Below are 22724 nucleotides of genomic sequence, written 5' to 3' on the forward strand. Positions count from 1 at the left end.
TTAGTGTCTGCCTGTTGTTTCTTTCCTCAAATCTACCAAAGAAGATGTTTAAACTGTCCAGGAGTTTGATGCTGTCCTCACACTGTGCTGACCTGATTTTGTAGTCTGTGATCTCCTGTATGCCTTGCCATAGTCTCCTTGCATCCTTCTTGTCTTCAAAGTGCCTCTGTAGCTTTCTGACATACAAATCACACTGGTGGAATCCTAAGATTAATGAGGTATATAACAGAAGGGGAAAAATAAGTCATTTCCAAAATCAGGAAAAGCAACTCTCATAAGAGCTCCCCCACTCTCCCTGGGTCCCTCCATACACTACCTGCTTGCATAACCCCCATCCTCCAACTATTAATAAAGAGCAGGTCCTGGAGGTGCCTGCAAAAGCCAAAAACACAGCCTTGGGCCCCAACAGTATTCCACTCTACAACTATACCCTCAAAACAGTCTTTGTACTTGGAGATTGGAGGACTGTAACAGTTGTCCCATTTCACAAGGGTGGACCATCAATTGACCCCACAAACTACAGATCTATTAGTCTGACCAGTCCAATATGCAAAAGCATGGACCGAATTATCATGGAAATGATCAACAAAGATATAGGCAACCTTTAGACACTGGACCCAACCCAGTTTGGCATTGTCAAGGGAAGGTCTTGCCTACTAAATCTGGTGGACTTCTTTGAGAAGGTCACCAAGGCAATGGATGAGGAGAAAACAGTGCAAACCACCTACCTGGACCTGACTATGGTGCTTGATAAAATACCCCACTTGGGTATAGTCCAACTCACTGAATCCAGCATAAACCCTATATAACTCATTGGAGTGCCATCTGGCTCACTGACAGGACTCAGGAAGTCAGGATTGGTGATACCACCTCTAATAAGAGACTGGACACAAGCCAGGTACCTCAGGGCTCCATGCCAGGATCGCTTCTAACTGGCATCTACTTCTTAGAGGTAAAGGTTAATGTGAAGGGCCTTTTACTGACTTAGTTCACAGATGACTGCAGATTAGTAGCTATCACAGATTCCCCCATGATGCAAACCTCCTACAAGAGGGTCTAACACACACAAATGACTGGTGCCAAAGTCACAGTCTAAAACTCGATGACAAGAAATGCTTATAGTACTTTCTGGGAATACTGACACTCAGGCTTATTAATCCATTGATAAGACACTCCTAAGAGTTGACCCAGTAGTCTGGGATCTGGAAACCTATATAGACAGTAATCTGGACTTTGACCAGCATGTGGCCAAAGCAGTAAGAAAATCTTTCTATGTTAATTAACTTATAAGTAAGGGCATGGCATCCAGGTTCAAGGAAATCTTAGTGTCACTTTATTTGGCCCTCGTCAGAGCCATCATTGAGTATAATGCCCCCTTCAGCATGCACCCGACCAGATATACGTAACAGTTGGAATGCCCATAAAGGTTCCTTAACAGGAGAATCCATGGTGTAGACACCTTGTTCTATACAGACTGTCTTAAAGCCCTGTCTTTATACTCTCTATTTTACAGATTACTACGGGACGATCTATGCCTGGCATGCAAGGCATCCTCATATCCAGCTCTGATGGACCTTTTGCACATACAAAAAGCTAATGGCATCAGAACCACTAGTTCCAAGGATTTAAATTTTGCTTATGACATAAATAAGACATGTTGGTGAAACAGATATGTCTCTCTGAGGATCCCCGTGCTCTGGAACATGCTCTCCATCCATGTGAAGCAGAGTCCATCTCTAACCCTATTTAAGTGTAACCTTGACTAATGTATGTGAAATTGGAAATTAACCCTGGGTCTGGCCACTATGTCTCTGATAGATACAGACAGTAATGCGTAAACCAACCCACCCCTCCCCCCACATAATGTCTAGAAGCTTCCTAACTAGCATAGCTCCTCCTAGTAAAATTCTGTGATACATAGGGACACAGCTAGGCTTATAAAGGTCCTGGTGGTCATTAGCCTAATATACTACTATGAACGTAACTGTGAGCCTATAAATTATCCTTTGGATAGAGATTTAGTTTTGTCCTCTCTACTGCAGAGGTGATCAAGAAGTGTGATGAAATGGATAAGCTGATACAGGGAATCTGCCAGATTTTTCAGCCCTCCTTTTCCATGTTTTCCAAGGGATTCTGTAACTCCTCATCTGATTTTGGTAAGAAACAAAATAAACACTCAACAAAATACAGGTAAATGAACTTTTAAGAAGAAATGGCAAGGAGAAGGTTCCAGGAAGAATTCTGGAATCTCCCAAAGCTAAAGTCAGACCAATAAGTCAGAATGACTATTTAAGAGACTTTGCTCCTCCTTTCCCACCCTGATAACCCCCTTTTTTTCTTCCAGAAAGTCTGAATTACCATTTTTCTACTTAGAAACCAATAGTTTCAGGCAAATGGGTTCTGAAAATCATTCATCAGGGTTACAGATGGCAGTGGGAGGAAACCCCCCTTTCCAGGGGGTAATTCCTCATCCTCCAGACATTTTGTTTACACCTGTCCTTCATCACATGCTGTCCCAGGGAGTGATATAATCTATTTTATCTTCCAAAGTGGGAAAGAAGTTTTATTCAAGCATGTTTTTAATGCTAAAGGAGGAAAATTCTTGGAGACAAGTTCTGGATCCTTCTTTCCTAAACCTGTTTGTAATAGTTCCCAAATTCAAACCGATTTCTCTTTACAACCTGTTACCCTCTTCTTTTTCATTCTGCATTAACCTGCCACACCACAAAGCTGTTTTTTATGTCCTGTGGGCCTGGTGAGTAGCTGGTAGAACTCCCTTCTTAACTAGCCAACCAGTATTCCTTCGTAACCTGGCCTGTCTTTCTATGTCCCACTTTGTCCTTCTCTTTTCTTTTGATGGGCATCCACATTCAGATTTCCTTCTTTACCTTATTTCTATGGCTGGCTTAGCTGCATATCTGTTCTATAGTCCTCACACATGGCGTTTTGAGGTACGGCCATTCTTCTTCAACTAGGCCGCCTTCTTTTCTTGGGGTGCTAGAGCCCTGATTAATTCATTGTACATTCTCTCCAGTCAATTTCTATGTCTTCGTTTCATGGGTGAGTTTGGGATGGAAACACTCAGTATGTTTTGGGGGAAGATCCCTCACAGAAGCACAGGGAGAATATGCAAAGGCCAAACAGGCATTGTACAGAGGTCAGGATTGAACCTTGTGCATGGGAGGCGAATACCTTAACCATTGTGCTAACTGGTCTCTTCCCAACTTTTCTTGAAACAGTAGACTTAAAAGTTTCTAATTTCATTCCCATTCATCCAGTTTTCAGGTGTCTCAAGGTTCTACGTGTTTGGATCACATTATTAGATGTGCTTCTATATCACTGTTGCAGTATTTTTCACCATAGGATAGTGCCAATAAGCTAGTCCAATATCCAGCCAGTGTACCAAAGCTTTTAGATCATGTATGCACCATACATCACACGTATATTCCATGTTCAGGATGTACGGCAAGGTGATGTACAGACACAGTTACCCAGAACTATTTTGCCACCAGTCTGAATGCCATCATTGCTCATCAGTCTGAAGGCTCTCTTCCTGTGCTGAATACCTGGCTGTCAGATAAGTGCCCTGTTGGGGTCTTTTTTTCTTTTTCTTTTGGTCTTGTTCTCTTTTGGATACCTAGAGGCCATGTTATCCAAGAAGAGCAAATGTCAGTGTGGGAGGCAGATTCCACATAAGGATTGTCACGGACGGTGTCTTTTTTTGTCTGGGTGCTTCCAGTGGCCATATGTCCTGTAGCATTTGTACCCAAGACCCTTTGAAGCCAGTTTGCTTCCCTAGTCATCTATCTCGAGAACCAGAGGCTTAAACTGTTAGCCCAGGGTAGCATGGCAAAATCTTCAAACATCGAGGTATCATTAAGTAAGAAGGTGGCCAAGAAATCTCAACCTACACCAGGTGTTTATATAGAAGCGGGTGATAACTCTGTAGGCCATCCAGTGTCTACATTGGATTCCTCTACCATGACCCCATCGGAGGCCGCCATGGATCCTTCCTTTTGTACGTCCTCTGGGGCTTTGCAGGTGTCTGCTCCAGACATTGAGGGGGAACAACTTCTGATTATCTCAGAGGGCCCCCAGAGGGATTCTGCAGGCTCTGGTTAGGGAAACAGGTTCCAGGTACTATTATTCAATCTCATCAAGGGTTGAAACCTCCAGTGTTAAAAGGGCTTACATCCCTACCGAGAAAAAACAGAAGACTAAGCATACTTCTGTATGCCCTAAGGATCTTTAAAGGGAATGGAAGGAGTTTACACAGGGCCTGTTTAATGCCTTAATGGCTCTGAATCCTACACAAGGAGGGTTTGTAGCTACTCCCCCTTGGACTTCAATTTCTTCCAAATGGACTAGGGAACCTGATTCCTCAGATGAGGATTCGGTCTGATGATGGGTCCTTGTCTTACTCTTCTCAGATGCCTTTGGCTCATGGTTCTGATGAAATTAGTCCTGAGCCTCCTTTTGAGGAATTGCCTTTACAATGATGGAAAACTATAAGTGGAATTCTTCTCAGGTGTCTCATATCCAGAATGTGCTGCTTCAAGCAGACACTTTTAAACCTTCTGCAGTACCTCCTGTGTTGGCTACTTTGTTAGACACTTTTATAACTGCTTCCAAGTCTCCTGATTCTCAGCCTCCTGCTCCAAAGAGATTTTGTAGAGTTCTGAGGAATGTTAATAGGGTAATGGAGAGAATTGGTAAAAAGGTGTATATAGCTTCCACTTAGGCCTTTAGGGCCATCATTTACCAGACCCACATGACCAGCTGTGTAAAATATATCTCAACTTGCCAAAGGCAGCGCCGCCAAAAAAATTAAATTGCACCGAAGAAACATAGAGCTGCTGCACCACGGAAAAGGATTTATTTAATAAAATGCAGTAAAATAATAAAATAACACAATTAGCTATAGAATTAAATCAGGATGAGCACTTTCGGTATAAACCTTCTTCAGATCCTTGTATCCTCATTCACCTAGGGAGCCTCTGCCCCTTGAATATCTGTTTAAGGGGAATCATTCTATTCAGTTGTGGCCGTCTGTCTGCTTGCAAATTAATTATCCATTTAGTCTCTGTTATCAGTGTCTTATTATGCAAGTCTTCTTCCCCTCAAAGTATCATGAACCACTTCCAGTACTAAAAAGGAGAATTCATGCTTGCCATTCTTTTTAACATGCTGTGACAGGGCATTATTCTCCTTACCAAGTCAGAGCTTACTCAAATGACGAAAAATCCTTTCTTTAAAAGGTCTATTGGTCTTTCCTGCATATAATCCAGCAGAGCAGTTGCAGAGTGCTGCATATATAACATTCCTCACAATGCAATCAGCATACGTATACAGCCTATAGACCTTAGATGTAATCAGATGAACAAAACTGTTGCTACTGCCTTGCATCTCCTACAGGGGAAATGTCCCTTCCTTAGAGAACTTAACCCCATGACATAGTCCATCCTTGTAACATAATAATCTTTTTAGATTATGCTTGTTTTTAAAACTAAATCTTGGGGTCTCACCAACAATGGTCTTTAAGCCTTCATCCATAGTCAGAAGTCTCCAATTCTTTGTTCATTATTTCAGACTTGATGCATATCACTACTAAAGGTGAGCAAGCATCTCAAAGGTCCAGTCATGTTCCCATCTCCATGTTGTATTTGTACAGCCATATTATCCTCTCTCACATCTGAAAAATATGGTTTTCTTTTCATCCTTCTTAAGCTCTTAGTTACAAACTAGCCTTTTTGTATTTTTCCTCTTTATATCCATGTGCTTGTAAATGATCTAACAATTGAGCAGCTTCATCCTCCTCTACCTTGATATCAGTATACAACCTGGAGGGAGGTTCTAAGTAACTGCCCCCTGACCACATGCAGATAGATGTGTTGAGAGTACATACTTGTTCTATGCAAAAGATTGTTCCTCCAGCAATCTGTTCTATCTGTCTTAGTATTCAGCTTCACTTCAGCATCAAGTAGCAACGTAACATCCAGAAACTCTTATCTCCCATGTAGCTCTTATCACTTCACACTCCAAGAATGAAGTAGTATTGCTCAGTTATTCAACAAACCTGGTCAATTGCATCTCACTATGTTGGAGTAGTTATTGGCACAAGAAGTGCCCATAGCCAATCCCCATTTCTGCCAGTAATGCTGTTTACCATACACAAAAACATTATTCTGCGGCATAATGTTTAATAATTTACAAACTGGTGAAACTGCCATCCCATCAGATGCTTCATCATATCTAAGAAACTCATCAATGGCTTTAATACTATAATCATTCTGTATTACCATGAAGAAACTCTTGACATCTAAAATAACCATTATAAAAGTAGCTATACTGGCCAAAGTTTGTCTACTAGCATAGAGTTTTTCTAAAAAATGGGTAGTATCCCTTAACACAGTTGTGGCTCTAGGGAGTACATTCTTCAGTTGATATTCCACATATATCAAGGCAGGTTCTGTGACCCATCCCCTTCCTGAAACAATTGTCATAAGGGTGGGTCATGTCTGTTCTTATGCACTTTAGGCAGACCATTAATCACAGGAGTCATAGTATGTTCAACTCTCAAATACTCGCATAACTCTTGGGTAATATTTTTCGCAATCATAAGTTCATACAAAGTATCGCTGACACCCTGAACTATTTTATGGACCTCCCATTTAGGTGTTTTTAAGTAGGTCTTAGTGTCACTAGGCATGTTAACATCCTACTATGGTAATCAATTGCATCTTAAGACCACATCTGCACCTCCCTTAACAGAAGGTTTTATAACAATGTTGTCATCCTTCATCAGACCATGCAGAGCTTGCCTTTTACTAGAAGTCAAATTGTGAAAATCTTTATGGTCACAACCTTGTCTCAGTTCAGCTACCTCAATTTCACAAATCCGAGTTACATTACCCAAGAGTTATAGGAGTATTTGAGAAATGAACAGCCTATGATTCCTTTGATCAATGGTCTGCCTAAAATGCATAAGAACAGACATGACCCACCCTTATGACCAATTGTTTCAGGAAGGGCCATGGTTATAATTTGGCTCCTAGAAAACAAAGTCTAAAGATTTTGCATCTTCTTTTTGTAGATGATTTAAAACTCTATAGCTGAGGAACTGAAAGTACAGCTGCAGGTTGTCAAAACTTTTTCAGATGGTATTAGAATGTCATTTGGTCTTGATAAATGTACAAAAGCAACCTTTAGATCAGGAAAACTGCAGCACCAGGAAAATATCAGTTTGGGACAAGACTGTGATATAAAAGAACTTGAGCAAGAGGGAGTCTACAAGTACTTGGGAAATGATAAACGATCAGCAAAAAAACATGAGCAAATGCAAATAAAATTTAGTAAGGAATACTTTAGAAGACTTAAATTAATCCTGAAAACAGTGTTGACATACAGGAACAAATTCCAAGCTATAAACCAATTTGCTCTTCCTGTCCTAACTTACAGTTTTGGAGTGACTGGCCCCAAAATGTATTGGATAGATTAGATATTAAAACAAGAAGGATGTTACATGCTCACCAAATGAGCTATAAAAATCAGTGCATACCAAGATTATATATTCCCCGTTCCGAAGGAGGGATGGGCCTCCTTGAAATTGATTACATGTATAGATCTGCAGTCGTGGGATTCCACATATCTGCTGACCTCACAAGACCCAAATTTAGTGAAGGTGTTGAAACATGAGGAGAATAAATCTAAGATGACTTCCCTGCTTAGTTTAACAGAAGCATATTGGTGTCATGTGGGAATCGAAATCAAACCAGATGTAGATAAAAATCAGGCAGCAACTGAATGTGCCAAAAAACAAAAGAAAGAATGTAAGGTAAAGGACCAGATGAAAAGGCAAGAAATGTGGAAAACCCATAAATATAGTTGCAAGTATAGAAAATGTCTGGAAGAACCTCATGGTGATCAGGAACAAATGCAGCAATGGTTAAGGAGAGGTGAATTCAAATCAAGAGATGAAAAGTTAATATTGGCGGCTCAAGACAGTGGTCTACATACACATTGGTTCACAAAGTCCATTAAACATGTGGGGGAAATGGACAAATATAGGTTTTGTAAAATCGAACTGGAAACAGTCGCACACCTCGTTGCTGGTTGTGGTATACTAATGGCAGAAGGACTGTATACTGAAAGGCATAATAATGTGGTGAGACTGTTGCACTGGGGACTGTGCAAATATTATGGTTTTGAGGTGGCTGAAAAGCACTGGAAACATGAGCCACAAAGCATGATAGAAAATTATAGTCTACATCACATGGCATCATCCATTACCAACAATTCAAAAGATAGATGCTAGAAAACTGGATATAGTAGTCCAAGAAAAGAAAACAAAAGTAGCAGGGATTATTGAAATTTCCACACCCAGTGACTACAGTGTCCTATGTACAGAGAGACACACAAAGTTATAAAATATCAGGATCTGGAAGCAGAAATGAGAGCAATGTGGATGAAGGAAACCCAGATAGTTCCAATAATAGTGGGAGCAACGGGTCTTATTAAAGAGTCTACCGTCATATTTAGATACGTTACCAATATATGTAACTCCGTACAAACTGCAGAAGGAGTCCTTGCTAGGCACGTTGCGGGTGCTGCGAAGAGCACTTTTGGCTGACATCAAGGAGTGAAACAATACTAATTTCATGAAATTTTAATTGTATTTTGGCTTGGGAATGGGGTCCATTCCCGTTATGGCATTAGAAACCCAAAAGATTTGGAAAAATTAAAAAAGGTGGCAAAGTATATCTTAAGCAATGACAATCCCTGAAAGAACAATATGGTAGGTTCATGGATGATATTTTCCTTCTTTGGAAAAGTGATGAGATGCAATTGACCAGGTTTGTTGCATATCTAAGCAACGTAACTTCATTCTTGGAGTGTGAAGTGCATAGATCAACATGGGAGATAGAGTTTCTAGATTTTAAGTTGCTACCTGATGCTGAAGTGAAATATACACTGCCTGAGGAGTTAAGTGATAACTGAGAACTAGACTGCAGGCCTGAACAGCCAACCTGCAGAGAAGGTAAAGCTTTCTGCCTGTCTGCCTGTTGACATACTACTACAGACGGCCTGGAGAGAGAGAGCATGGGGTGAAAAGCCTGAAGGGCCAGAATCAGGGCTCTTATCTCTTTGATGTTGATATGGTCTGATTTTGGAAGGGGGCCCTTGAATTTTCAGGTGACCATTGGAAGCCCCCCACCCCATGAGGTGTTAGTGAACAATTCTTGAGAAGGAACCGGAGGCTGAAAAGGCAGTTCTGGGTTGAGGATATGTTGGTGAATCCACCACTCAAATTCCCATTTCAGACAAGGAAGGAGAGTCACTATGAAATCCAGAGGGTGGCAATGCTGAAGCTAAACTGACTTGAGTTACCATTGAAGGTTCTGCATGTGCAATCTGGCAAGAGGGATCACTGGAACAGAAGAGGACATGAATCCCAGGGCTCAAAGAAATTCTGTTGCTGGAATTGTAGGTGAGAAAGAAAAGACTAAAAGAAAGCCGTCAAGGACAGAACTTTTGGAGGTGGAAGAGAGAGCAACATTGACACTGTCTGAATCCTGCAACACAGATACATAAGATCCTGAGAGGCAGTCAGGATAGACTTTTGAAAGGTGTTAGTAAATCTCAGACTTTGGAGGAGAGATATGGTGAACTCCAGAACCTGTAACAGACAACAGCAAGGGCGCCTGAAGCAACAGGTCATCTAGATAAGAAAAAATCTAAATGCCTTGGAGCCTGAAAAACACATTCAAAGGAGCTAGACATTTTGTGAATACCCTTGGGGCAGTTCACAGGCCAAAAGGCAAAGCAGAGATCTGAAAATGACAGAAAGAAACAGAGAAATGTAAATCCTGAAAGGAGGGTGAATATGAAAGTAAAGAGTCCTTCAGATCCAAGGACACCAGAAAAGCCCGGGGTAGTACAAGAAGAAACTAAAGATAAAGCATCCAAAAAGAAGGATCCTTGAGAAAGGTGTTGAAAGCAAGGAGAGATCCAGAATAATTCTCCAAGTACCCTCCTTCCAAGGAACCAGGAACATTCTGGAGTAAAATCCCTTTCCTACTTGTGAAGGAGAGATAGGTTTAATAGTTCCCAGGAACTCTGAGAAGTGAGTATGTCGTTACACAGGAGGTTGGGGAATCCCTGAAAAAAAAGGGACAGACTTCCACACTATGCAGTAACTCTGATGGATGACAGATAAGGTGCCAAAGGGAGACAGGAACCTGGCTGAGGGGTAAGGGGTAAGATGTCAAAGAGAAGCAGGCTTGTCAGATTAAGGAAGCTTCCTGAACCACAGTAGCCAGAGAATACTTTTCAGGAGGAGCTCGCCTACCACCATTCCTGCGTTTAGTGACCTGCCAAGGCTGCCTGAGAATAAAAGCAGACCTAGTAGGATAGTTCCTCTAGAACTTAGGGATAGGGGACATAAAAATATCTTTAAGGTTCTGCAAAGTTTTACTTTTTTCCTGAGCAGACAAACACAGCAGCAGCAGTCCCAGAATGATGTTTGTTATCTAAAAGAGCATCCAGCAACTTGGTCTTAATGCCTTCATGTAATGACTGCAGGCGAAGCCCAGAATAACGCCTTTTGACAGACCCAAAGGCAGCAGCTCTAGAGGATGCATCAGCAGCAACCTGGCTACATCTGAGAATGTGTGACAAGCCACCCGAACGGTACAACCCAAAATAGAAAGAGTAGAAGATTTTGCTTCAGAATTATGGAGGTTGGAAAGAACCTGACAAGCTTGGGCAATCAAGGCCAGAGCATACCTGGTAATGTGCGTCTGAAGAAATGTAAAGAGCTGCCGCATCACAGAAAAGTTTTTATTTAATGAAATGGCAACAAAATTAACTGCAAAATTAAGTCAGGATGATTGCCTTCAGTATAAACCTTCTTCAGATCCTTGTTTTAATTCATCAGGAATGTTCATTTAAAAGCCAGTCTCAACCAGTCCTCATTCGCCTAGGGAGCCAATGCCCCTTCAATATCAGTTTAAGGGGACCCATTCCATTAAGACCTGGTGGTCTGTCTGCTTGCAAATTAAATTATGGCTCTATTATCACTGTCTTATTAACAAATCCCCTCACCTAAAAAGTATCACAAACCACTAAAAAGGAAAATTCATGCCCACCATTCTTTCTAACATGTTGTGACAGGGCATTATTGTCATTACCAAGATGGATAACACTCAGATGATGAAAAATCCTCTCTTTAAAAGGTCTTGTGGTCTTTCCTACATAAAATCCGGAGCAACAATTAGAGTGCTGCATATATAACATTCCTCACATTGCAATCAGCATATGCATGCAGCCTATAGACTTTAGATGTAATCGGATGTTTAAAACTGTTGCAAGGCATGTCCCTTTATTAACAGTAGCATCTCCTACAGGCAATCATCCCTTCCTTAGAGAACTTAACCCCATGACATAGTCCATCCTTGTAACATAATAAGAAGTTATGTACCTACCATAAAGTTTCATGTTAGTTGTCTTCTTCTCACCTTCTTTCTTGCTGGATGGGTTCGGAGCCGATCCTCGGCTCCGACTCAGCCTTCTACTAAAGCTCGAGAGCTATTTACTGGCTCGAGGCTTCCCCATATCCCACAATGCTAGGCGACAGATACCCAGATCTCATTTACTGCTTCAGCTTCGAGGTTGCGATTTTACCGGCTCCAGGTCGTATAAATCTTTTGTTGTAATTTTACTGTTAATATTCTCTTGTATTTTGATAATCTTCCCTCTTAGTTTAATTTAGATTGTGTACCCCTTGAGATCTCACTTAGAAACTCCGTTTTTATTGTTGTTACAGAGTTTCTCCCCCCCACCCACCCTTTAGGGTAGTGTTAGGCCTTATTAGCTACTTTTACTTTTTACTCTTATAGTTTGTTCTTGTATTTTATATATATATATATATATATATATATATATATATTTGTTAGTAATAGTTGTGTGGTTATAGTTATTATTGTTATAGTTATTATTAGTACTGTTAGTTTTACCTAGTGCTTGTGTGTGTGTGTGCCTTGTTTTAAGCACTAGTTACCTGTTTCCTTTGGTATCCCTTAGTTTTACCTAGTGCTTGTGTGTGTGTGCCTTGTTTTAAGCACTAGTTACCGGTTTCCTTTGGTATCCCTTTTTTAATATGTCTAAAGATACCAAAGTCTCAGGTTTCAAAAAGTGTGACTCGTGCTGTCAGAAGATGTCTCTGACAGACGGTCACACTTCTTGTGTTTATTGTTTGGGCCCCCTACACCTGCAGGCCTCTTGTTCGGTCTGCCACGCCTTCAGTCCGAGAGTCCTGCAGGAGCATAGGAACAAGCTCATTTTTCAGGGCTTACTTAAGCCAGAAGGATCCCTGGCTAAGCCTCCGTCGGGTAAATCCTTAAAGCCCGCCAAACCGTCGTCTCTCTGTTCGGAGCCATCGCCGAGCAGAGCTCCTGCCTCCTCGTCGGTTCCGGCTGGAACCGACACTTCAAGACCTCAGTCGGCTCCGACCTTGGTGTCTGAGCCTTCTCTGAGCCGAAAACGTTCAAGGTCCCCCTCTTTAGAGTCCGTTCCTTCGGCTCCGGGATCTCCATCGCTTCAATCGGAGTGGAACCATAGGTCTCACCCCTCTCGGTCCTCCAGGCTATCCGATCATGACTTGGAGAGGGTGGTCAGTAGGCTCCTAAAGTCGCAGGCACTGGCCAAAATTTTGACCAGCCCTTCTCAACAGACTGTGGCTATCCCTGTGTCTTCAACAGTTCCTCCTCCGACTCTTCCACTGTGTTCAGAGCCGGAGCTCATTGGGGCTCGAATCATCGGAACGTTGGAGCCGATACCACACCTTTCGGCTCCCTCGTCAGCTCCGATCTCTTCATTGGTTCCGTCCTTGGAGGGATCCGGGCGCCGAGACTCCCTTGTCGGCTCCAAGGGGGCGAGTGGCATCGGACCCTTGTCCGACCCCGTTCTCCCTCTCAGGGTCTCGGCGCAGGTGAGCTTGGCCCCGACATTGGCCTCGGTGCCATCCCTCTTGGTGCCGGGAGGGGTTCACATCTTTTCGGAGCGTGGACCCTCTTCTCTACCTGACAGGGGCACCTTCGAGGTCATGAGGAGCGTGCTGACTCCTTTGTCGGCTCCGCGATCAGCCCCTTCGGCTCCTCCCCCCATGGTGCCTGCATCAGTCTCTGTCCACCCTCCTGACCCCAAGCGTGGAGAACAGATGCTCCGGGTCACCCCATTGGGTGTATCTTCCTCTTCCGAGGCCTCTCCTGATCATTCAGGGGTGCCCCCTAGGAAGAGAAAATGTAAGAGGAAACATGTTGACTCCCCCGAGTCAGTCACGTCTGACACCGACTTGGAGGATTCAGAAGGGTCCCCAAGGTCCCCCTCTGAGGATGTCTCCTTTTCAGACATCCTTGAGATCCTTAGGCAGAGAGGGAACTGGACTGCCCTTAACCCTTCCGAGGACGAGTCGGTGTACCTGGACGCGTTTGGTTCTCGCCCTTCCACCTCCTGGGTGTCTCCACCTTTCGACCCGCTCATGGAAGTGGTGGCTCGGAAGGCGTGGACAGCCCTGGACACAGTGGAACCAACTCCCCGCAGGCCTGCTAAATTCATTACAGCCCCATCTGACAAACAGTTTCTGACAAAGGGTGTCCCTGTTGATGCCATGGTGGTGGCAGCAGCCACTAAGAAGGAGTTGGCTGACCCTTCAGTCCCTGTCCATCCACCTAATAAAGAATCTAGGACAATGGACAGGTACGGGAAGTGGATGTTTTCTTCAGCGACCTTTTCTATGCGGTCGCCGAATTATCTGTGCCATTTCACCCGCCTTCAAAGGGATCTTCTCAAGGAACTGGGTGATACCCTTCAGGATCCATCAGCTGCGGGGTCTCAGGAACAGATTAACTCCCAGCTGGCGACCCTTAACTCTATAGTCAACTCCTCCATGCGGCTCATTTCTTATGCAGCCGATGGGGTGAGTAGGGCCGCAGGTACAGGCGTGGCTTTGAGAAGACATGCCTGGATGCGGTTATGTAACTTTGCTGATCCCTTTAAGGCGTCCTTCACCAATACCCCCTTCGATGGTTTGGCTTTGTTTGGACCACAGGTGAAGGATACCCTTACCAGGTGTGAGCAGGAAGGCAAGACTCGCTCTGCCGTGGGAGTCAGTTTTTCTACTCCCTCTAGACCATACCCTAAAGGTCAGAAGAGTGGAAAAATGTGGTTTTGGAAACCCCAGGCAGTCGTGCCTGACACATGTGGCAAGTTTCCCTCCAGGGGCAGAGGAGGGAACAATAATAAATGCCACCCGAGGGGCAGAGGGGGTCTGCAAAATCAGGGTAGCAGAGAATCTTTTTCTGACAAACCCTTTCAGCACCCCTGAGGGGCTGCCCGACTATCCACCTTCGGAGACAGTCGGGGGAAGATTGTCACTGTACCCAGAAGCCTGGCAATTCTTCACACAAAACAAATGGGTACGGTCTATCATATCAGAGGGTTACAAAATCCCCTTTGTCCACATCCCTGTACAAACAAACAGGTCCCTTCCAGATGTTCCACCCAGTCTAAGAGAACAAGCAGTACTAGAAATTTCAAAACTGCTAAAAAAAAAAAAAGGGCCATCCAGCCAGTCCCAGCAGGCCAGCAAGAATCCAGGATTTACTCCAAGTTCTTTTTGGTACCAAAAAAGACAGAGGACTGGAGACCCATTTTGGATCTCAGCTGGTTAAACAAAGCTGTTCAAAGAACAAAGTTCTGGATGTTCATGCTTCAGTCCATTCTACCCTTTTTGTGTCAGGACAATTGGATGTGCTCCATAGACCTTCAGGATGCGTACTACCATATCAAAATGGACAGGTGCTCCAGAAGGTTTCTCCGCTTCCCGCTGGGAACCAGTCACTATCAATTCAGAGCTCTGCCCTTTGGTCTCACCACAGCCCCCAGAGTGTTCACCAAATGCGTGGCAGTGATTACGGCTCACCTGAGATGGCGAGGATTCCAGGTGTTTCCAAATCTAGATGACTGGCTCCTAACTGCTTCCACCAGGCATCAACTACTGCGAGCCAGGGATTATACCATCCATACTTGCTCCGAGCTAGGTATCTCTATAAACTTCGAAAAGTCTGCATTGTCACCTTGTCAATCTATAACCTTTATAGGCGCAAGATTAAATACAAAAGAGCTGTCAGCAAAACTTCCCTTAGAAAGAGTATCAGACATTCGCCGACATGTCCAGACCTTACTAAAGTGCAAGAGAATTCAGGCCAGATTTGTACTAAAAACCTTGGGTCTCATGGCAGCAGCAATCACATTACTTCCCCTGGCTCGTTTTCACATACGGATCCTTCAATGGATGCTTTTTACCCAATGGTCATTTCAGCAGCTTCTGATGTCTCACAACATAGTAATCACCCAATCTTGCAAAGACCACCTTTCTTGGTGGATGGTCTCCTCTCAAGTACTTCAAGGCAGACCGTTTGTTCTTCCTCCTCCTCCTCCTGTTGCCACGGTGACAATGGATGCCTCCCTGATCGGGTGGGGGGGGACATTTTCAGGGCAGGACTGTCCAGGGCACTTGGCAACCTCTAGAGTACCACCTGCACATAAATGTCTTGGAGATGAGAGTGGTACTTTTAGCGTTGCAAGCTCTTCAGGACTCTCTACCCACCGGGACTATTGCAATTCAGATGGACAATATGTCTGTAGTGTGGTACATCAACAAGCAGGGCAGAACCAGGTCCTATCCCTTATGTCGAGAAGCACTCAGATTCTGGCAGTGGGCGATCTCCTCTCAACGGTTTCTGATAGCAACGCACATCCCCGGGAAGTCCAACGTCATAGCGGACAGGCTAAGCAGAGCTGTTCTCATGCCTCATGAGTGGTCTCTGTTAGTCAGTAGCGGACAAAATTTTCCTCAGATGGGGGTCAACCTTGCTGCGACCTTTTCGCAACCCCTCTCAACAGCAAGTGCGACGACTGCTTCACTCTCTTCCCCCTCCCCGGCCACTCCCCCAGAGATGCTCTAGTTCACGATTGGCCCCGGGGTCTTTTGTATGCATTCCCACCTTTTCCCTTAATTCTGAAACTAATTCAGAAAGCGACTGCATTGAGATCCAGGATGATCCTCATTGCCCCTTACTGGCCTCAACAAATTTGGTTCCCATTCCTGCATCATCACCTACTGGAGCAGCCTTGGAATCTGGACCCAGTGCCAGACCTCTTGGTCCATCAGTCGGGCGGGCTGCACCAATCCCTTCAGTCTCTCAACCTCACAGCTTGGTTGCTCCACTTCCAACCTTAGCCAGGCTTCCACATATTTCTCAGCCAGTGCGTGAAATCATCCTTTCTTCGCACAAATCTACTACCAGAAAGACTTATGCTAGTAAGTGGAAACGTTTCTCTTTCTGGGCAGAAGCTAGAAATATAGACCCCTTTACAGCCCCTGCCCATAACGTTCTAGATTTTTTGGAAGAACTTTTTTAAGCAGGTTCCTCATCTGCCACCATTAGAGTCCAATTGGCTGCTATCGCTAATTTCCACGCTGGCCTGTCAGAGACCAGCATCATGTCCCACAAACTCTGTAAAGCCTTTCTTAAAGGCACTATTTTACTTAGGCCCCCGGTTAAAGATCCCCCACCTCCGTGGAATTTGAACCTGATATAAACTTCATTGATTCTCCCTCCCTTACCTGCGGCTTCCTCTTCCTTAAAATTACTCTCCTGGAAGACTCTCTTCTTAGTAGCCATCACCTCAGCTAGAAGAGTGTCGGAACTTCAAGCCCTCTGTATTTGTCCTCCTTATCTTGTTTTTCACAAAGATAGAGTTTCACTCAGGACTAATCCTTCCTTTTTACCCAAAATACCTTCCGAGGCAAATCTGAATCAGACTATTGATATTCCTGTCTTTTTTCCTGACTATTCGAACAGAGCTGAACAAAAGTTGCACTATTTGGACGTTCACAGGCAATTACGTTTTTATTTGGATAGGACTAAGCAAACAAGAAAATCGGACCAACTCTTCCTGTCCTATGTTGAGGGCAAGCAGGGCCTGCCAGTTTCTAAAGTAACCTTATCCAGGTGGTTGGCCTCTATTATTACTTTGATTTACCAACTGAGACATAATGAACTCCCTACAAAACCAAAAGCTCATTCCACCAGAGCATTAGCTACGTCGGTAGCTTTTCAGGCTAGACTTCCAATGGAATCTATTTGTGCTGCAGCCACATGGGCCACTCCTCATACTTTCATTTCACATTACAAGTTGGATATGGCCTCCAGTAGTCGAGCTGACTTTGGTTCCACTGTGCTCAAGAGTCTGTTCCAATGAGCCACCCAGGGCTAAGGTGCTAGGGACGCTGTCCCATCCAGCAAGAATGAAGGCGAGATAGACAACTTAACATTAAGAAGTTATGTACCTACCATAACGTTCCATGTTAGTTGTCTTCTTCTCGCCTTCTTTCTTGCGTCCCACCCTCCATCCCCCTAGCCTGGACAGACCGAGAAGAATCCCCTTGGAGGCCTTCTTCCTCTGGTTGACTCTTTTCTAGGGTACGTCCTCCTCTGTTTTTAGCACTGTAGGTAAACCTTGTAGTGGGGACAGGTGTCTCCATGGTGTTAGCTCTGCCAAACGAGATCTGGGTATCTGTCGCCTAGCATTGTGGGATATGGGGAAGCCTCGAGCCAGTAAATAGCTCTCGAGCTTTAGTAGAAGGCCGAGTTGGAGCCGAGGATAGACTCCGAACCCATCCAGCAAGAAAGAAGGCGAGAAGAAGACAACTAACATGGAACGTTATGGTAGGTACATAACAACTTCTTATGTTACAAGGATGGACTATGTCATGGGGTTAAGTTCTCTAAGGAAGGGATGATTGCCTGTAGGAGATGCTACTGTTAATAAAGGGACATGCCTTGCAACAGTTTTAAACATCCAATTACATCTAAGGTCTATAGGCTGCATGCATATGCTGATTGCAATGTGAGGAATGTTATATATGCATCACTCTGTAATTGTTGCTCCAGATTTTATGTAGGAAAGACCAAAAGACCTTTTAAAGAGAGGATTTTTCATCATCTGAGTGATATCCATCTTGGTAATGACAATAATGCCCTGTCACAACATGTTAAAAAAGAATGGTGGGCATGAATTTTCCTTTTTAGTGGTTTGTGATACTTTTTAGGTGAGGGGATTTGTTAATAAGACAGTGATAATAGAGACTAAGTATATAATTTAATTTGCAAGCAGAGAGACCACCAGGTCTTAATGGAATGGTTCCCCTTAAACTGATATTGAAGGGGCATTGGCTCCCTAGGCGAATGAGGACTGGTTGAGACTGGCTTTTAAATGAACATTCCTGATGAATTAAAACAAGGATCTGAAGAAGGTTTATACTGAAGGCTATCATCCTGACTTAATTTTGCAGTTAATTTTGTTGCCATTTCATTAAATAAAACCTTTTCTGTGATGCAGCAGCTCTTTACATTTCTTCAGATGCACATTACCAGGTATGCTCTGGCCTTGATTGCCTAAGGTTGTCAGGTTCTTTCCAACCTCCATAATTCTGAAATCTTCTGCTCTTTCTATTTTGGGTTGTACCGTTCGGGTGGCTTGTCACACATTCTCAGATGTAGCCAGGATGCTGCTGATGCATCCTCTAGAGCTGCTGCCTTTGGGTCTGTCATAAGGCGTTATTCTGGGCTTTGCCTGCAGTCATTACATGAAGGCATTAAGACCAAGTTGCTGGATGCTCTTTTAGATAACAAACATAATTCTGGGACTGCTGCTGCTGTGTTTGCTCAGGAAAAAGCTAAAACTTTGCAGAACCTTAAAGATATTTTTATGTCCCCTATCCCCAAGTTCTAGAGGAACTATCCTACTAGGTCTGCTTTTATTCTCAGGCAGCCTTGGCAGGTCACTAAAGGCAGGAATGGTGGTAGGCGAGCTCCTCCTGAAAAGTATTCTCCAGCTACTGTGGTTCAGAAGCCTCCTTAATTTGACAAGCCTGCTTCTCTTTGACATCTTACCCCCTTACCCCTCAGCCAGGTTCCCGTCTCCCTTCAGCACTCTCTGCCTTCCGAACTGGCACCTTATCTGTCATCCATCAGAGTTACTGCATAGTGTGGAAGTCTGTCCCTTCTTTTTCAGGGATTCCCCAACCTCCTGTGTAACGACTTACTCACTTCTCGGAGTTCCTGGGAACTATTAAACTTATCTCTCCTTCAAAAGTAGGAAAGTAATTTTACTCCAGAATGTTCATGGTTCCTTGGAAGGAGGGTACTTGGAGAATTATTCTGGATCTCTCCTTGCTCTCAACACCTTTCTCAAGGATCCTTCTTTTTGGATGCTTTATCTTTAGTTTCTTCTTGTACTAACCCGGGCTTTTCTGGTGTCCTTGGATCTGAAGGACTCTTTACTTTCATATTCACCCTCCTTTCAGGAAATGTTTACATTTCTCTGTTTCTTTTTGTCATTTTCAGATCTCTGCTTTGCCTTTTGGCATGTGAACTGCCCCAAGGGTATTCACAAAATGTCTATCTCCTTTGAATGTGTTTTTCAGGCTCCAAGGCATTCAGATTTTTTCTTATCTAGATGACCTGTTGCTTCAAGCGCCCTTGCCCGGTTGTCTGTTACAGGTTCTGGAGTTCACCATATCTCTCCTCCAAAGTCTGAGATTTGCTAACACCTTTCAAAAGTCTATCCTGACTGCCTCTCAGGATCATATGTATCTGGGTTGCAGGATTCAGACAGTGTCAATGTTGCCCTCTCTTCCACCTCCAAAAGTTCTGTCCTTGACTGCTTTCTTTTAGTCTTTTCTTTCTCACCTACAATTCCAGCAACAGAATTTCTTTGAGCCCTGGAATTCATGTCCTATTCTGTTCCAGTGATCCCTCTTGCCAGATTGCACATGCAGAACCTTCAATGGTAACTCAAGTCAGTTTAGCTTCAGCATTGCCACCCTCTGGATTTCATAGCGACTCTCCTTCCTTGTCTGAAATGGGAATTTGAGTGGTGGATTCACCAACATATCCTCAACCCAGAACTGCCTTTTCAGCCTCCGGTTCCTTCTCAAGAATTGTTAACTAACACCTCATGGGGTGGGGGGCTTCCAATGGTCACCTGAAAATTCAAGGGCCCCCTTCCAAAATCAGACCATATCAACATCAAAGAGATAAGAGCCCTGATTCTGGCCCTTCAGGCTTTTCACCCCATGCTCTCTCTCCAGGCCGTCTGAAGGTTTACAAGTAGTATGTCAACAAGCAGACAGGCAGAAAGCTTTACCTTCTCTGCAGGTTGGCTGTTCAGGCCTGCAATCTAGTTCTCAGTTATCACTTAACTCCTCAGGCAGTGTATATTTCCACAGAGCAGAATTTAGTGGCAAGCACCTTGATCAGGTCCAAAACACAGGCTCATGAATGGATGCCTCACAGAGACATGTTTCTGGACATAGTCCATTGCTGGGGTATTCCTCTTGTAGAACTTTTTGCCTCCTCTCTGAACAGGCAGCTCCCTATTTGCTGTTCCAGAGTGCCATGCCATCTTGTGTGGAAGGTGGATGCCCTTTCTTTTAATTGGAAGGGGATGTTTCTCGATGCCTTCCCTCCCTTTCCCCTACTTCCAAGACTCCCCAGAAATCTTCCTAATGACTCTTTTTTTTGGCCAAGGCACCACTGGTTCCTCCTCTTAATGCATCTGGCCATGGGCAGTCACCACAAGTTACCTCACTGGCTGGACTTTCTCACACAGGACAAGGGGTCACTCATACATCCTTACTTGTCCACTCTTCAGCTGATGCTGTGGGTGGTAGGGTTTTGATCCCTTTTAGGCATCTCTTTTCTGAGGATGTGCTTTGGGTTTTACAGGAGCAAAGAAAACTTGCAACCAGAAAGCTTTATATGTCCCAGTCCCACTGGAACAGATTTTATGTCTGGTGCCATGCTCATAACCAAGACCCTTTTGAATCTATCCTATTTGTGTGAGTTGCTCCAGTCTGGTGTGTCCTTTTCTATAAACGCCCATTTGTTAGCTATTTGGCTTCTTGCTTTGAGGTAAAACAGTTTCTTAAATGCGTCCTGCATCTTACACCCCCAAAGAAGCTTATTCCTTCTCCTTGAGACCTTAATTCTGTTTTAGAAAACTCACCCTATGCTCCTTTTGAGCCTTCAGGTTCAGCTTCTTTTCAGTATTGTAACTGGAAGACTGACTTATTGCTTGCTCTTACTTCTGCTTGGAGGGTTTCTAAATTTAGGCCGTTATGGCTGTCTCCATTTTTTTTTGTTTTTTTCACAGGGACATGGTGTCCCTTCATACTAGTCCTTCGTTTATGCCCAAGGTGGTTAATGAGTTGCCTTTGAATCAGGCACTTCAACTTCTTTCCCTTTTTCCTTCTTTCCCTTTTTCCTTCTCAGTCTGCTAGTGAGAGGGTCCTACATACCTTGAATTTGTGCAGACAGCTCAGGTATTATTTGGATAAAACTAAGGTCTGACCAGCTTTTTGTTTCCTTTCATCCCAGGATGATTAGTTTAACTATTTCTAAGCAAAACATCTCCTCCTGGATACCCATGGCTATTTCCTTGTGTTATTCTTTTCATGGCTAATGTCTGTCATTGCCTCTTATGGTGCTTTCATCAAGGGGTTGGACGCCACTTCATCCTTGAAGCTGCTACTTCATCATCAGTGCATACCTTTTAATAAGCATTTCAAATTGAATGTGGTCTCTAGGGCCAAAGCAGGTTTTGCTAGAGCCATCATTCTGCATGAGTTTGTTGATGGCTGCCAATCATTTTCTTGAGCTTTTGTACTTCTCCCTACAGTGAAGAATGCTGCAACAGTGATACAGAAGGACATAGCCTAGTACCAACCTATGAACTATACTATCGGCCCTAGGGCCTATACAAGCCTAGCCATAACAATTCCCTGGCTATTTTTTCCCACAATATTTACTTCCCTGGACCCCTGTCTACCAGGGTGACTGACATGATCCCTGGGGTGAATTTCCTATCTCCCATCCAATCATCAAGGTTCCTTTTGAAGAGGGCCAAAGAGGTGCTCTGCTTGACATGTATGGACAATCTATTCCAGAGTCTAGGGAGTCTCTGGGTCAGGAAACTATCCCTCCAGCATGTTTTGTTCATTGTGATGACAAGGATTAGATCCCTGGAGTGTGTGGCTCTGAGGGATTGGGATTTCTTTAAGTGTAGCATGTCCAACAGCTCTGGGTTTGACATGGCCTTGTATGTTGAGCAGAGATCACCTCTGACTAGATGATATGCGACAGAGCATAGCTGGAGTTTTTTTAGATGGTCAGCATAGGGCATCTGCTTTAGGGCTGTGATTCTTTTAGTGAGATATTTCTGTGGCCTTTCCAAATGTTGCAGATGTCTTGAGAGGTACCTACCAAATGGGGCATTGTATTCAGTAATGGGTCTAATGAGGGATAAGTACATTGGGCCAATGACCTCATTTTTCTGGATGAAAAGCTGTTAGTGATGAGGTGTGCCACATAGAAGGATTTCCTGACTGTTGTGGCGATGTGGTTATCGAAGGTGAGACCACTGTCCACCTGTGTCCCTATGTCTCTTATCACACTTTTCGGTGTTTAGTGTACTGCCACCTATGTGGTAATTCATGGGTACATGTTTTTTCCCAAAGGGGATAACTATGCATTTCTTAGCATTGAGCTTGAGCCCATGGCTCTGGCATCAAGCATCTGTTTCTGTAAGGCCCTTTT

At 43.8% G+C, this 22724-nt stretch overlaps 1 protein-coding gene across 1 annotated transcript in view; it reads left to right on the forward strand.

The window, feature by feature from the left end:
* The window catches only part of CCDC24 (coiled-coil domain containing 24), a 712711-nt gene that overhangs the window by 75047 nt on the left and 614940 nt on the right, over window positions 1-22724 (forward strand). The window lies entirely within an intron of this gene.

This window comes from Protopterus annectens, chromosome 10.part0 (genome assembly GCF_019279795.1).
Source record: "Protopterus annectens isolate FY-2018-M chromosome 10.part0, PAN1.0, whole genome shotgun sequence".
Classification (NCBI taxonomy): domain Eukaryota; kingdom Metazoa; phylum Chordata; order Ceratodontiformes; family Protopteridae; genus Protopterus; species Protopterus annectens.